The 16,810-nt window shown below is 35.3% G+C and overlaps 2 protein-coding genes across 2 annotated transcripts in view; one reads left to right on the plus strand and one right to left on the minus strand.

The window, feature by feature from the left end:
- The window catches only part of LOC133533896 (spermine oxidase-like), a 42,121-nt gene extending 33,639 nt beyond the window's left edge, over positions 1-8,482 (minus strand). The window contains exon 1 of the mRNA XM_061872980.1: positions 8,385-8,482. The gene's annotated coding sequence lies outside the window, so the exon portion shown is untranslated. The remainder of the gene's footprint in view (positions 1-8,384) is intronic.
- LOC133533897 (uncharacterized) overlaps positions 1-16,810 on the plus strand; it is a 73,820-nt gene that overhangs the window by 7,845 nt on the left and 49,165 nt on the right. The gene's annotated exons all lie outside the window — the stretch shown is intronic.

The raw sequence follows: 16,810 nt of genomic DNA on the forward strand, positions 1-16,810 counted from the left end.
CTAAACACACATTTACGAAGCTGTTTTTTTAGCGTGAATATAATAAAACTTTGCATGGACCTGTTAAACTAATACTAATTAATCTACGCAATCCATTTTGGCCTATACGCGGGATAGATTTAGCTAGGAGTACGGTTAATAAATGTAAAAAGTGTTGGATTATGAAAGCAGAAACTGTAAATCCTATAATGGGGAACTTACCTGAAACCAGAGTCACACCGAGTCTGCCATTTAAGGTTTGTGGAGTTGACTTTGCGGGACCCCTTTTGATTACAGATCGTATAGGACGAGGCTGTAAGATAACCAAGGCTTACTTAGCTCTTTTCGTTTGTTTTTCGACAAGGGCTTTACATTTAGAACTCACCAGTAGTCTTTCTACTGATGCTTTTATTCAATGTCTCCGACGGTTTATATCTCGTCGTGGTTATCCATGCGAGATTCATTGCGATAACGGTTCAAATTTTGTGGGTGCGAGTAACGAACTTGCTTCCTTTCTGAAGTCTAGCAATAATTCTGTAGCTTCGTGGGGGGCTAATGAGGGTATAAAGTTCGTGTTCTCGCCGGCTTTTTCTCCACATTTCGGAGGGATATGGGAAGCCGGAGTCAAGTCAGCTAAATTCCATATGGCACGAGTCCTAGGCAATACTCAGATGACTTTGAAGAATTGACCACGCTTTTCAATCAAATTGAAGCCATGTTGAATTCTCGACCGCTGACCTATTTATCGACCGATCCCAACGACCTGGACCCATTAACGCCAGGTCATTTTCTGATCGGACAGTCATTGATGTCTTTACCTTCTCCGAACCTGTTGGTCATCAACCCAAATCGGCTAAGCAGATATGAGCACATCGAGCAAATGCGGCAGCAATTTTGGAATCTCTGGCACAAGGAGTTTCTGGCCGAATTACAGGAACGGATTAAGTGGAAGGTCAATACACAACAACTTCAAGTTAACGACGTGGTTGTCGTTAGATAGACAAACGTCCCTCCAATGAAATGGAGAACGTGCCGAATAGTTAAATTGTTCCCCGGACAAGACAACGTATCCAGAGTGGCGGATGTTGGCACGGCACGTGGCATAATACGAAGAGCAGTTCATCGTCTATGTCCACTACCCAAACTGGAAGAAGCTTTCTCCGTCCTCGAGGCTCTACCTCCTCGAGGGGGGGGAGTATGTTAGCGCCTCCTTGGTGCTACCTTTATGCGTTGCTGGCCGCTGATCGCCGTATTCATTTTGAATTCTGTTTTTTGACATTGACGATATATATGCCAATTAATTTTCTTATGGTGTGAAAGATTATATTTTTACAAAGAAGAAATGTATGAATTTATTTACTAAAACTTAAATATATAATAATAAAGTTGATATGTTTGAACGATTGTATGTTCTTAACATATACATATCCACTTGATGAATGAATTCAGTTCATTAAGTGGGTATACATTTTTGCATCTAGGTCTAGGTTACTATAGTCTGTCAAGCAAAGTATGTTAGTAGCAATGTACAGCAAAGTGTACTTAACTACTAGGCAACACTCAAAATGCATGTATTGCAAATGTATTGCGTTGGTATTGCGCTAAGAAAAGCAGCAATGTATATCGAACCAAAACATGTAATTATCATACCCTCAATTTTTACAAATATTTACGATCAAACGAGCGTGATTGTATGTTGTAGGCACCTTAACTTTGCTTAAGTTTATGCTCAAACTTATTTAATATATTGGTATTGAATGGTGGCAGCAGTTTCTCTTGAAATAGCAACGATTCAGAATGTAAACAAACATGATGGCTGTCATTCACTATTTTTTTTTAAATTTATTACGAGCATTGGTAACTAGGCCATCAGCTCAAACATGAAATACAAAAGTAAAATAAGTACATTGCTTATAACTAATACACATAACAATGAGACACGAATCTAATAGTTACATGAGATATTTACAAACTGCCTATAGTATGAGTAACAAATTGATAGATTACAGGATATAATTGTGGATATTTCAAAAGGCCCTGTACCGAATTTGGCAGAACTTGCAAACCAGTATCCATACACATATTCTACATATTTTCTTTGGTATTCAAACCACGACTTGGAGCTGGGTGCCGGGACTATTTTTGCAAGCCATTTCCCTTTGACTGTCATTCACTATCCAGTATCCACATTCCACAGATAAAACAGAGATGTCACGCGATTTTGGAACAGTGAGTTGGAAAAGTGTTGCTAACCCTCGATTTTCAAAATTTGCCTTTTGCTACTGACAAGATTTGCTTGACCAAGCATAATTGAAGATACATAAAGCGCAGTTGTTAAGATCATGAATGTAGACTTAGTAATTGAGTTCAGTATATGCATCCTCACATAGAAGTGCACAATAGCACATGCAGGCGCCTATATCTGGGTCAAAATTCTTTTCGTATCTCGTTCGTTTCTGACCACTCTGTCACGCTTGCATTCGAGTTTTCTATCAAAATAAATGAATAAAAAACGTCTTTCTAGCTTTACATTATGTTTAACATGAGTAAAATTAAAAACCAAATTTCATATCACACAAAAAGCTCCACTTCGTCACATGTTTTGAAAAAAAAACAAGACAACGAAAATAATTTGACCTACTTATCTTCTATATTAATGAATAGGTAATAAATAGGTAATATATAAGTATACTTTACTTTTACTAGTCAAACTGTTACATTGCTGTCAATCAAAAGCTTTTGTTAGCTATTGTATTCAAAATCGGGGGTAAATAAAAAGACGACAAAATAACAATACAATAGGCATCTTTGGATAGGGTAGCCGTAAGTCATGTACCTATTTCCCCTGACATGTCAGGATTTTTGGTAAGGAACAATGACATATGTGTCATGATTGTGATGGAACTTGGAAAGTGTCAGGGATTTTTAGAAACCTTAGTAAACACTAGAAGCTACATAAGTTAAAAGTTTGAAGTTGGGCAGAAGAGAAAGGTTATAGTGGAGTCCAGAGACAGGATCATCAAATCGACCGATTTGATCAGAAAATAAATTGGCGTCAATAACCAATTTTAGTTTTATGGTGATATTTGAGCGCTATAAATAAAAAAAATGCCCCCAAACGCGAATACTATGTCACAAGTGGATATTGTTGCGTCCGCAAATCGGCACCTGCATTTTATTAAAATTAAATTGTTTCTTGTTATTTATTATAAAAACGATTAAATATTACGCTGAATTAGAATATAACTAATATATACTGGGTGTTTCCTGTAACACGAGCACGTAATTAAACCATATATTGTACTCCTAAAACGATTTAACTTTTGATTAACAACTTTTAAAAATTATGAAATCTTTAGATTTTAACTTTTTCATACATCTTAGAATTAACTTCAATGTGTAATAAAAATCAAAACATAAGTTATTTTTAAAAGTTGTTGAGCAATTGTTGGTCAGTTTGAGGAGTATAGGTTAATCGAACTCTCGGTATATTTTTAAGAATATTGCGACTAAGGCAAGGATATGGGGATGCATCCCATGTTTAAATTATTGAGTTACAATTAAATATTTTAATATGCAACTGAGTCTTTTACATTTATATCTATCAGTTTTTTTTAACAATAGCTTTTATTATTTATTATTTCAATTACATCGATGGGAAAGCTGTTTAGAGCTATTACAATATTTATTATTATTTTTTTTATTACCTAGTTATGAAATTAGGTTCATTGGGAAATTAGGTTATTTGGTCTAATATCTATCCAGCGGTGGCAGCATGGTTCCATTTTTGTCACTTGTCAATATGCCCGTCACTTTTGCGCTTACATACTTCTTAGAACGTGACAGGCATGGTGACAAATGATAAAGAGCTGACTTTCTTAGCCCTACTGCTCTCCCAAACGATTCATATTCATATCATTAATGAGTCAAATCAAAACGGTTACTCGGCAACTAGCAATTTCGACTAAACAACAGGGGCGGATTAAGAAGGCGCGGGGCCCTTAGCACAATAGATCGCGGGGCCCCCTGGTTTGAAAAAAAAAAGTCGGAGTCGGACTCGCACCCCGAGGATTCAGTACCATCACAAAGTTTTTACGATGTCTTAATTTTTTTCAACTCGTTCTCGATTCGTTTTTAACATGTTATGCAGTGTATTTTTTAGGGTTTCGTAGTCACCTAGAAACTCTTATATAAGTAGTTTCGCCATGTCCGTCTGTCCCTTTGTCCGAGGGTTTGCTCCGTTATTTTTAGTGCTAGATCGCTGTAATTTGCCATGGATACATAAATCATGCATTGCGACAGAACGTGTAAAATAAAAACTATTAAAAAAAATTAGGTGTAGGGTATGGGATACAAAATGTTTTTTACTTTGATATTTTTTGCTTTGATGATAGTGTGGCGTATGGATGGATAAGGTCTTTCGAAACGAATAACGGTCTCCAAAAACACTTTTTTTAAGTTATTATTTTCGGAAATAATCGCTCCGAAAGAAAAAAAAATTAACGGAGCCCCTACACAAGAAATGTTTTTTTTTGTGTCTGTAGTTCGTATCATCCAGAAAGCCGCGCCCCACTCCTCCTCCCAATTGCCTATAGTACCTACAAGTGTGGTATTGCAACCTTTTACTAGTATAGTAGTTCTGTCTATACACATTAATCGGTAGACATAAGGACATAACTACTACATTGCCAAAAACTTGCAGATTTGTACTATAAGCGATTAGGAAGAAGAGCGGGGCACGTCTTCGTGGATGACACAAACTATAGGTATATGACGTCATTTAAAATCCGAAGTATTTTCCTTATTAATTTATTTTAAGGAATTCCGGTTTTTTTTATTTTTTTATTTAGCCATTTTAAAATAGCCGAATCTTAATGAAGTTGTCACAGTTCCTTTCTTCTATATAGGTTTCTTCCTTACCTTCGGTTTTCATCATCAGATCAGGTCGATTTTGCCAAATTTTGACAAACGGTCAAAAAACTAGTTTGCGGATGGTTTGCAGATTTTGAAAACAACTTACGAGTATTGCAAGTTAAATAAAAGCATGTAGGGATACTGTTTAACAACATCAATATTATTAGGTTTAACAAAAGCTTGTAAAAATAGGTGAAAAGTGAGTCGGACCTAAGAAGTGGGAACTAATGGCTAAGTGAGCCAAAAAACAAGGCCAAAGGCTGAGCTCCACGAGCTGAATATCCGGACCACCCGATTTTGTAGCGTTCCTGTGCGAAGCTGAAGGCCAAGCTGCAGGAAAGCAGAGCCTAGAATGAAACCAATGCCATAGTATGAACGAGGCCGTAGGCCGAGCTCTGTATAAGGGCGGAGGCCCGGAGCATTCTATCGCGGCGTGCCACCATGCAAAGGCTGAACTGTAGGAGAACAGAATTTGGAATTGAACCAAAGTGATCTCGGCTCGCCTGCTGCTCGGCCTTAATTCTTGCTCGAAGGTGCGACTTGCTGGTATGCTTTGGGTATCGGGCCCTATGTAGGGCTTTACATCCGGCATATGTGAATGCATTTTTATTTGCATGCTGTTTTATTTTTATAACATTTTGACAATTAGATCATATGTACCACGGCTTTGCAGCAACTCGGCATATTTTGGGCGCCCGGCCAGCCGTAGAAGAGCGCGTCTTTTGGCCTACTGCGGGCTCAAAGCTGATCATAATTAGGCATTAACTGTAAGGTGTAATTTGTTATTTGAAATAATAAGTAATAAATAAATCATCCTTCATTGCTTTTCACTAATATGTTTTTAAACACAGTATCTTCTTTTGTTCGTTTCCGAGCTCTATTTCCTGCAGCTTAGCCATGCACAAAAGTTTTTTGAGACACTGCACCTTCGGTTTTCAGCTAAACTCTGCTCTTGGTCTTTGCGTAAGCCTAAAAATTCTTTAAATTTGGTATCGTCATAAAGAAAAATAGACAGGATAATAAAATAATAATAATTGATCAATATTGTTACTGACTTACGAAAAAAAATACATTGTAAATAAAATGTGATAGTACAGGATCCGCGGAGTGCGATTTCTACTTGAACTTGGCCGGTTCCGCGTGCCGAAATCGCATGGTCAGAGTCGGAGCGCGGGGCCCCCCTAGGCGCGGGGCCCTTAGCATATGCTTTTTCTGCTGTTCGGTTAATCCGCCACTGCTAAACAACATGACAATGTTAACGTCCCTTTGTATATAAAGGGGTTGCGATGTATGAACCGGATATGATGCATTATTTCCATATAGATATATTCATGGGGTGTGCAGTGCATTAAAGAAAACGACAAAGAAAAATATAGTTTACAGTACATATGGGGCTACTTTATAGCACTAGTGCGAACAGTAGCATATTACGTTACTGTGTCGAACATTTAAAGGGCCATATGTACTGTAAAACGTTGTACGATACATGTGCGAATAGGTAATTCGCAACTCGTGTCGATTTAAAACACTCCCTTCGGTCTTGTTTTAATTTATCGCCACTCGTTTCGAATTTCCTATTTTTCGCACTTGTATCGTAATGTACTATTACAGTACATATGGGGCTACTTTATAGCACTAGTGCGAAAAGTAGCATATTACGTTACTGTGTCGAACATTTAAAGGGCCATATGTACTGTAAAACGTTGTACAATACATGTGCGAATAGGTAATTCGCAACTCGTGTCGATTTAAAACACTCCCTTCGGTCTTGTTTTAATTTATCGCCACTCGTTTCGAATTTCCTATTTTTCGCACTTGTATCGTAATGTACTATTACAGTACATATGGGGCTACTTTATAGCACTAGTGCGAAAAGTAGCATATTACGTTACTGTGTCGAACATTTAAAGGGCCATATGTACTGTAAAACGTTGTACGATACATGTGCGAATAGGTAATTCGCAACTCGTGTCGATTTAAAACACTCCCTTCGGTCTTGTTTTAATTTATCGCCACTCGTTTCGAATTTCCTATTTTTCGCACTTGTATCGTAATGTACTATTATTTTTCAAGTAAGCAGATTACAATGCGCTTATGAACGTCAAATAAAGTTTTATTTAAACACTTAAACTATATTTATCTTACGCCGGCTCTAACCCGAGAAGATGTAAATCCCTCCTAAATTGTAGGAGGGTATCCCAATATGGGACCGGCATGAAACTCGGCGAGACACACCTTTTCAAAACATTACACCTTATAACCAACATGCATTAAAAAAAGTACAAAATTAATGAATATAGATGAAATGGTGGATGGTGTAGCTTTATTTGACGTAGCATTATAATATGCCTACTTGAATAATAAAATAATAGTTTGTCCCTTTCCGACGTTTTGGTACTTATGTGTGCACAAAAATTTATAACTATCTCCCTTAGGAACTGAAGGCTGAAGGAATTGGACTTACCCCAATTTAAAGCAAAACTATTTAGGTGGTGTTTAGAAAAAATGTATTACAATAACTTGGAAGACTGCCATTTCGTAACGAAGCAATGTAAATAATATAGATGAGTAAGTTCTGTAAATATAGTTGTAAGGTTATTTAATTTGTATGTCTGTAATAGGCTGAAAATGGTGAAACTGTCTACAGAATAAGATCCTTTATTTATACCCATTTTTTTTACATATAAATAAATAAATATATAATATATGATGGAAAGGGACAAACGATTATTAGCGGCTTGTGAACTTTAGTAGACGTTTATGAATAAGGGGATAAGTTCAAATTTCTTTTATGTGATCATGATCATAATAAAATCCTTGAATCTGAACATAATCTGAGTGATTTTCATTTCAAAACAAAGGATACAGCCGGGTAAGCATGGCCTAACGGCCTTAGCGAAAAAATTCACACTTTTGATAGTTTTAATCTCGATTTTAATTTTTGAAAAAAAAATGCTTAACATTATTACATTCTACATGAAATATGTAAATTTGATGAATGAATTTCTGAACATTTTCAACTCAATTTTTACTATTTTTTCAAGAGATGATTCAATTTTCTTCAGAAAACGACCTTAATTTATATACAACATATCCAAATTACAAAGACGTCGGATTAGTACTTTGGCTGTAATAAAATAAAAATATTTTTTCTTTGTTCATATTTTTTTAAACCTGAAGTATTTGAGGCTTAATTTTTGGTGAAAGCACTACATATATTATAGGTTAATAATCCAGGATAGTACATTCGGTCTATCTCATACATTTTTCCCGCACTTTAGCGCATTATTTTATGATAGGTACGGTAATCTTCTTAAGATTTTCTCATTAAGTACGGATTTCAGAATACACGACAAACCCAAAATCCGATAGAATCAACACTGGATTCATCAATTTTAGTCTTAAGTGGATCTTCAGATTTTTTTTATGTATATTCTTGACTTTTTAGCATAGCATAGAAAAACTTGTAACGTAATAATTATAAAACTTACCTTTTTCAAGTCTTTGTTGATGTCTGTGTCGTCCGCCTTTCTCTTTTCGCACAACAATATGGAGCCGCAATATTTTGCCGCTGTCCTTTTCTCCCTGTAATAATGAAAATAAACAAATTAAACATTTATCGCTATTATATATAGAAATAGTAATGTTTAGTAGACAACTTGTAGATAACTTGTATACAAAAGGAAATTATTTTTTTCGCTAAGGACAGTTTGGCCATGTTTACCCGGCCATACCCTTAGTATAAGGAGAATGAACGTATCGTCAAGATACGTAATAAGTTATATTTAATGATTCATTAAATGATTTAATTTCTTCCGCGTACAAGTGAGTAATAGACCTTGAAATAAAGAGCTTATGCAAATTTCAAACCAGATAATTTGAAAGGTTATGTCAGTGTCGTTTTTAACACGCCGTTTGCTATTATTATGTAAGTCGTAACTTGTTATTTTAATAAGCGTATTAACGATTTGTATTAAGTATGCTAGAAACAGGTAAAAAGCAAGCAAACACAGGAAATAAAAGATAAAGATAGTTTATTTTCAAGTAGGTATATTACAATGCGCTTATAAACGCCAAATAAAGCTACGCCGGCTCTAACCCTACGTCAGACCCGAGATTTAAAACCCTCCTAAATTGTAGGAGGGTATCCCAATATGGGACCGGCAAGAAACTCGGATATACTGATGACAGCCACGATAAATACAAGTCAAATATCTAATACAAACAGTTCCCTATATTGTCAATGTGTTAACATCCCTAGGGAGAAAAAAAAAGGATTACGCTTGTATAAATAAATAACCGTAAACAGACATCATATTCATTCAATGTCTCAACCACCAAACCTTATCTTATATTTATCTACTTCAGCATTTCAATTTGTCAACTAAGGGCGGTTTCAGACTAGCTTATTTTTACGCGCGTATACGGTCGATTCGGCGGATTTATACGAGCTTATTCGCGCGTCATATTTCCCTACATTGGGTTTTTACAAGCTTATAGCCTTATACGCGCGCAGTACTTTTCATTACATTTGGTGTGATTTAGTCTATGCTTACAACATGCTCGTATGCGCTAATCTGAACTGAAACCGCTCTAAATAACTAACAACAGTGTTCAAAAAAGACGCTTCTGTGTAAAACTTTTTTTCTAATGTTACACATAGAAGAATACTCATTACAGTGTTTTTTTATATATATAAGAGGAACATAGAAACGGCGAACATTTTATAAATAAGGTTATTCTGTTGTCGTAGAAAAAGAATTGTATACAACGTCACATAATAATCCTTATGTGACTGTTGTATAATAGTATTTTATGCAACAGTTGTATAAGAAGGGTCAAAAAAGGCGAGTGGCGTGAGTTACAATGTGAGCCGGAGCCGAAGGCGTAGGCTAACATTGTAAAAGAATACGAAACGAGCATTTTTTGTCCTACTTATACAACGTTGCATACAATACTTTTCCTACGAGTCAACAAAAATAAATCTTAATTTAGGTAAACAAAGCGAAAGTCTATAGCTAAGATAACCGAGCATACCTTAATGTTACGCGCCCGGCCGGTCAGCAACACTTTCTCGTAACTCATGAGGCCCTGGTACTTGCTCTTGGCTAAATTAAATTTTTGGACAGTTTTCTTCTCGATTTTGGCCACAGTAGTCTATGGAGACTAACAAGCAACGCTAAGCAATCTTCGTAGTCTATGGGTGTTGCTATATTACGGATGTCACATGCGTGTTTCTGACTTATGAAGCAATTGTTGCAACCAAATGAATATTTTGTAAGTTGGCAGCAATGCACTTAGTTTGAAACTGCATTAGTTTTGATTTTGTTAGGTTGGTAGCCATTAATCGCAGTAACGTTATAGCGATTTTAAAGCACAAGTGCTGTTATGAGGAATAGACTATAAAGATGTTCTTATATTCGTGTTAATGAATGTATAAATGGCAGATAACAGTAGAGGAGTAGGAAAATACTATACTAGTACTTTATCAAGGTACTAAAATGCGTCTCTGTTTTCAATACTCCGACACTCCCCAATGCATTAATTTCTTGGAAACAATTTGAGCACTATTCAATGCACATCACGTACTTGTATGTGAAGTAAAGTATTTGATGCTTTGCCCGGACGGGTGTCAGTAACCTTGCCTTATGCAACTGTTCTGCAGAGCCAGTTTTTTCCCACAGATGACCGGCTCTTAGGGTTCGGTATATAAATTTAATGTAAATATTTAAAAAAAAACATGTATAAAAATAGATAAATAATTATAAGTGTTTGTTATTTTATAAGGATTTTTTCAATTAAGAATGTAAGGCTGTGTGTAAAATAATTCCTATGTAATTTACACTGTTAGGTACATTTGACATGATACCATAAGCAATCGTTACTTTTTGACAACGCTTAGTAGAAGGAGATGGATAAGTATATTATTTTGTCATAATCATGCAATAACTTAGTCCAACATGCGCCGGCGTCGATCAAAAACAAACACAAAAACATTTAGTCACTACAAATATTAACAAGCTGGCCGGAAGCATTATTATGCGATTCAATCATAATGCTATTAATATATGTACGTATTAACGTATGAAAAAAACATTATTCATATATATAAATATAAACAAATGCACAGTACAGTGTAACATTTAATCTAGCGAGTGACTCGCAGGTTAATTCGAACGTATATACACTGACATCAAAATGATATCAGAATGATGTTACCTATTTAGTTATTGTGCGCCAATACATGTACGAGTGAGATGCACGATAAACCCTACACCTCTGCCTTAGAAGATTTCAATCCCTCCGAAATTGGAGGAGGGTATCCCAACATGGGACCGGCAAGGAACTCGTAATAAAACAGCCCTCCCTGATTATTGACTATACTTTAATATAATATTATAATATATAATATTGTTTAATAGAACTCACCACAAAGATACCTAAAGTAAATATAAGATACTTTGCATCTTACTCTTACATAAAAATGTGTCTACACATCTGCTAATGCTATCCAGACTAAATCTAGACTTTAACAAACCAGTGTCCAAGTCGACTAGTTTTTCTGGGCACCTGGCGTCGCCTTCCATAACTTGTGTGGACTAGCGAACAGGTTTCCAGGCATTTCATCTAAGCCTAGCGAGATAATGTTCAATTATAGCACAAGAATCCAAAGTCTGGATCGAAGGACCATTTTTATACGACGAGATAAAATAGTACATTACGATACAAGTGCGAAAAATAGGAAATTCGAAACGAGTGGCGATAAATTAAAACACGACCGAAGGGAGTGTTTTAAATCGACACGAGTTGCGAATTACCTATTCGCACATGTATCGTACAACGTTTTACAGTACATATGGCCCTTTAAATGTTCGACACAGTAACGTAATATGCTACTTCTCGCACTAGTGCTATAAAGTAGCCCCATATGTACTGTAAAGGTATTAAAACTTTTTGTTCGCGTTTTAGATAGTATTTTTAGATCTTAATTATATAAAACCTTACATTATATAAAATTTTACAGTCACATATCATTTTTATAATAAATATTAAACATAATAGGGTCATTCTTACACAATTTGACTAAGTTCCACGGTAAGCTCAAGAAGGCTTGTGTTGTGGGTACTTAGACAACGATATATTATAATATACAAATATTGTAATACTTACATAGAAAACATCCATGACTCAAGAACAAATATCTGTGCTCATCCTCATCACACAAATAAATGCCCTTACCGGGATTCGAACCCAGGACCATCGGCTTCATAGGCAGGGTGCGTCATGAAACGTATACGCACTTTTGGTATAATTTTACTTTACAAACGTGCATAACGTATAATAACGTTAAGTATAATGTACGAATTATCTATTTTCAAAATAGTATAAGCTCATAATGATATAACATACATAAAATATATCATTGTTTCGCCTAACGAGCATAAGAAATAATTCCGTTTGAAATAATCTAGATTTAGTATATATATCAAAATGTCGAATAACATTTTAAATAATATTTGAATATAAAGCAGCAGAGCGTGTAGATACTGTCACGGAAGAATATTGTTTGACAGAGTATAGATAGGTGCGACGACGAGCGAAGCGAGGAGGAGCGTGTTAGGTGAACTGCGAGCTAATTGAACTGACTTATTTTTTTTTAAATTGATTGTCGTATAAAACTCTGTTACTATTTTAGTTTCTACTCATAACCCTACAGACTTTAGAGACAAAGTTTGTCGGGGAATAGAGAGAAACATGGGTACCTAATGGAGAGAAATAATAGACAGAAAAGAGAGAAAGTTTGGCGTTTATTAGTATGTTACTTTTTTATATTATTATTGGTAATGTTTGTTATATATTTTTAAAGTTATATTAATTCAACATTATATTACATGAATTTTATTATAAATGATAGTATACTTAAAGGGTGTTATTAATTATGAAATTATATTTTTCGTTGTTATTCGTTATAATCGTTATTCTTAGTGAATGTTATACTTTTAAATATTATACTATTAGAGTTTATATGTTCTATGGAATATACCATAAGTACGTATACGTTTCATTACTTACCCTCATAGGCAGTATCCACTACGCCAGACCGGTCGTCATTTTTATCAGTAGATATAGGCGATATTAGGCGTTCGTCGGAAGATCAGCGCTGGAAGTCGCCATCAACATGCTGAGATGAGGTCTTTTCTTGGCATTTTTGACAATTAAACCCGAAAGACGATAAAGGTGTATATGACTGCATAAAATACATACAAAAATAAACTAAAATGACATACAAAGTTTTCTGAAATCGGTCTTATTTTAGAGATAATGAAATTGTTTGTGATGTTTTTGTTACAACTTAGTGAAAAAGTGTTTTTAGCTGTGACTCTGCCACTGAGTGACTTGGTTTATTTAGTTAGATATATCTAATGAGAGACATTGAAGTTTTAAAGTAAACTCGCAATTTTTACCTAGAAATAAAATGTTTTTTTTTCACCAAGGTATAAAAATAGGTAACGTTTCGTGTATTTGACCAACACATAACATGTTTTGCTCCTTATGTACTCAGGAATGCGTGGTTAAAATCTGTCGGGTTTTACTGGCCCACGTGTACCAAATTGTGTTCCAAGTAACTTCCTCTGTTTTGAGCAGCCTGGTCTAATATAAGTAAATATTATAAATCCACAAATGCTCATTAAATGCAAGGTGCCGTTCGTTCACTCCTATCCGTTATTATTCTAATTTTAACAAAATAAATTCATCTGTCCGTTCCCATTTCTTTTTCACCTCATCTCATAATCAATACTTGCTAAAAATATTCGCATCATAAACCGGTCGTTTTTAATTCGAAAAGTAACGGAATGTTTATAAAACGCAACGTAATACGTCAAAAGATTTAATGGGGTTGGCAACTGTCAAAGGTTTGCATAGATGGCGCCATCATAGCTTGCCCCTGTCTCTAGTTTTGTTCTATGAGATTTGGCTTAAAGTACTGGAATCCAGGTCACAAAATTCCAAAAAAAAAAACAAGAATTTGACACAATTATAGGGATTGACAGGGCAAGCTATGATGGCGCCATCTGTTTAATACTTCGACCGGCCAACCCCATTTGTTATTTGTGACCCATTTCGTACCTTGTCAAGTTGTCACAGTGACAATATGTAGTATGAGGTCTCAAGCAATCTTTATGTTGTTTGTCATGTCACCGTAACAAGGTACGAACTGGGTCACTAATTAAATCTTTTGACTGTAAGTACTGGACGATAGCTTCAATTATTCTCATTCAGTAGAGAATGGTATCTAGTTGTTATTTATATGTACTTTACAAATGGAACAAATAGACAGATTGATTGACAGATTATAGATAGGTACGGTCAGGAACATTCATTGTTGATTCATTTAGGATTCAAGCTAATTTGGCTGTCAATACTACGGTATGAAATGTCCAATGTAAAGTAAACCATAAATGGATCAACGCCACTGTACCTTGCATTTAGAATAGTTTTACAATCAAATGAAAAATCTGGAGTGTCTAGATTCCATGATTTTTGGGTAGGAAACCCTCAATTCAATTTTATAATATTTTTCATAGATCTCGTAACATGTTATTAGAAAATAGAATAATTAATTAGTTATCACTCCTTTCCCATTTCTCATTAAATTTCCTATTTTATTTGTCTAGATTATCTAGTGCCCACAAGCTTTGAATGCCTATGTTTTTGAATTAAGTGATTTCTTTCTGTTAATTAACGTCTTGTTGAGATCAAATCCAAAAGTTCTTCTATTCACAAGAAACAAAAAAAACTAGTATAAGTAACTAACTAGTACATTATTTTATGTTTTTTTTTTTTGCCAACAGCCGGATAATGCCGCCAGTATCTTTGGTTATTTTAAGTTCGGGTGATTTTTATGTTAATCCGTTCAAAAAATCCGATATGCCTCAGCCTTGTTATTACTTTAATTAAGAAATAGATATCTCAGATTTAATTGCAGTGTGCAGTCGATCTCAAATGTAAAGAAATTGAGCAATTCCTCGCCGCATGCGCGTGGGAACTTCAGTCTGTTATTTGATCGGTATTTAATTATAGGTAATGTAAATGTAGATCATTATAGTAAGTTGTTAATTTTGCATAAAAGAGAGTCATGTTTAATTAATTATGTATACTACTGATACTAGGTACGTACGAGTAGGTATAGTCACCATTAGACATATCGAATCTGACACGGTGGTCAAATATATTGTATAGGTGTATATAATTAGATGGCGCAAGCGTGTTGTGGAGGGGAGAAAGCTATGCGACCAAGCCTGGTTTACTTCGTTAGATAGCAGAAGGTGTCGCAGAAAGCAAATCGGGACTGGAACCTCAGGTGGCATGAGCTTTTTCTGCCAAAAATGTGGGAGGTCGTGCCGCTCACGCATCGGCCTCCACAGTCACCAAACCCGCTGTCTAAACAGCAATGCTTAAATCGTCTGCAATAGACGCAAAGGCCTGCGATGATGATATAATTAGATTAGAATACTGTATTTATTTTACAAGCTTTTATTTAGTTTCACCTGTCCCGTTGTCTGTAATCAAATCTTGCAAGTTAAATTTGACCCACTTCCCGGTTTCCAATGAAGCTGAAAATTTGCATACATATGTAAGTCGGGTGACAATGCAATATTATGGTACCATCGAGCTGATCTGATGATGGAGGCAGGAGGTAGCCATAGGAATTCTGTGATAAAACAACGCTGCCTAATTGTTTTTGGGGTTTTTAGAATTGTCTCGATGAGTTTTAGTTGCCTGTGGAAAGAAAGGTACAGTCAGCGATAAAAGCTTGTACTAAAAATGAAATTTTTGCCAAAATCTTTTTTTTTAATTAGTTTACTTGCCTTCAATTATAATTTTTAGTAAGTTAGTCTCAATTATACGAGGGCTAATCCAAAAGTTGTTAGTAAGCTTTGTCTCCTCTTTTATCAAAATGAAATACCTATACAGTAGGTACATATGGTGCTACTTTACCGCCCTTGTGCGGTAACTCACACTATATGTGCGTATATCGAAAATTTAAAGAGCATGTGTACTGTAAAACGTTATACAATACAAGTGCCAAAACACGTTCCTATTTTTCGCAAATGTATCGTAATGTTAAAATGGGGTCAGTAGGGACGAAATCGAAGTTCAAACCTCGATAACATTTTATTTTTACATATGCAAACCGAATGATGTACTTATATGTATAATAAGTGTTCCGGACGTTTGTATTTTCGATTTTTTATCATTTTGGATAGTTCCATTTCATAACTTTAACGATAAACACGAAATCCCACCTCACCCCGTAGTCCCTCGTAGTTGGGGTGAGATGGGTTTTCACACAAAGGTGATTTTGTAAGATTGTTGGATCGGTTTTTTTTATCATGAATATTACTATAGATATATTTTAAATTGGAATACATTATTTAGGTAGCAGTAGCTTTAAATTCCCAACCTACCCCCCTGTCGTTCCCTCTCCCCATTCATAACCCAACCCTCCCCGCGATCCCTACTCACCCCATTTTACGGTACTAATACGTCACGTGTTTAACAAAATACAACTTACTTTATAACCAACTTGTAGCATTACCTTCTTCTTTTATCTTTATTATGTATAGTTCTTAGTCAGAGTGTGAGTTTATTATGTATACTTTCTTCTCATTATCTTTATTATGTATATATATATATATTTGACGTCCAGTTTGGCCTAGTGGGTAGTGACCCTGCCTACGAAGCTGATGGTCCCGGGTTCAAATTCTGGTAAGGGCATTTGTTCGTGTGATGAGCATGGATATTTGTTCCTGAGTCATGGGTGTTTTCTATGTATTTAAGTATTTATTAATATTTATATATTATATATATATCGTTGTCTAAGTACCCTCAACACAAGCCTTATTGTGCTTAC

Source organism: Cydia pomonella, unplaced genomic scaffold, assembly GCF_033807575.1.
Source record: "Cydia pomonella isolate Wapato2018A unplaced genomic scaffold, ilCydPomo1 PGA_scaffold_210, whole genome shotgun sequence".
Taxonomy (NCBI): domain Eukaryota; kingdom Metazoa; phylum Arthropoda; class Insecta; order Lepidoptera; family Tortricidae; genus Cydia; species Cydia pomonella.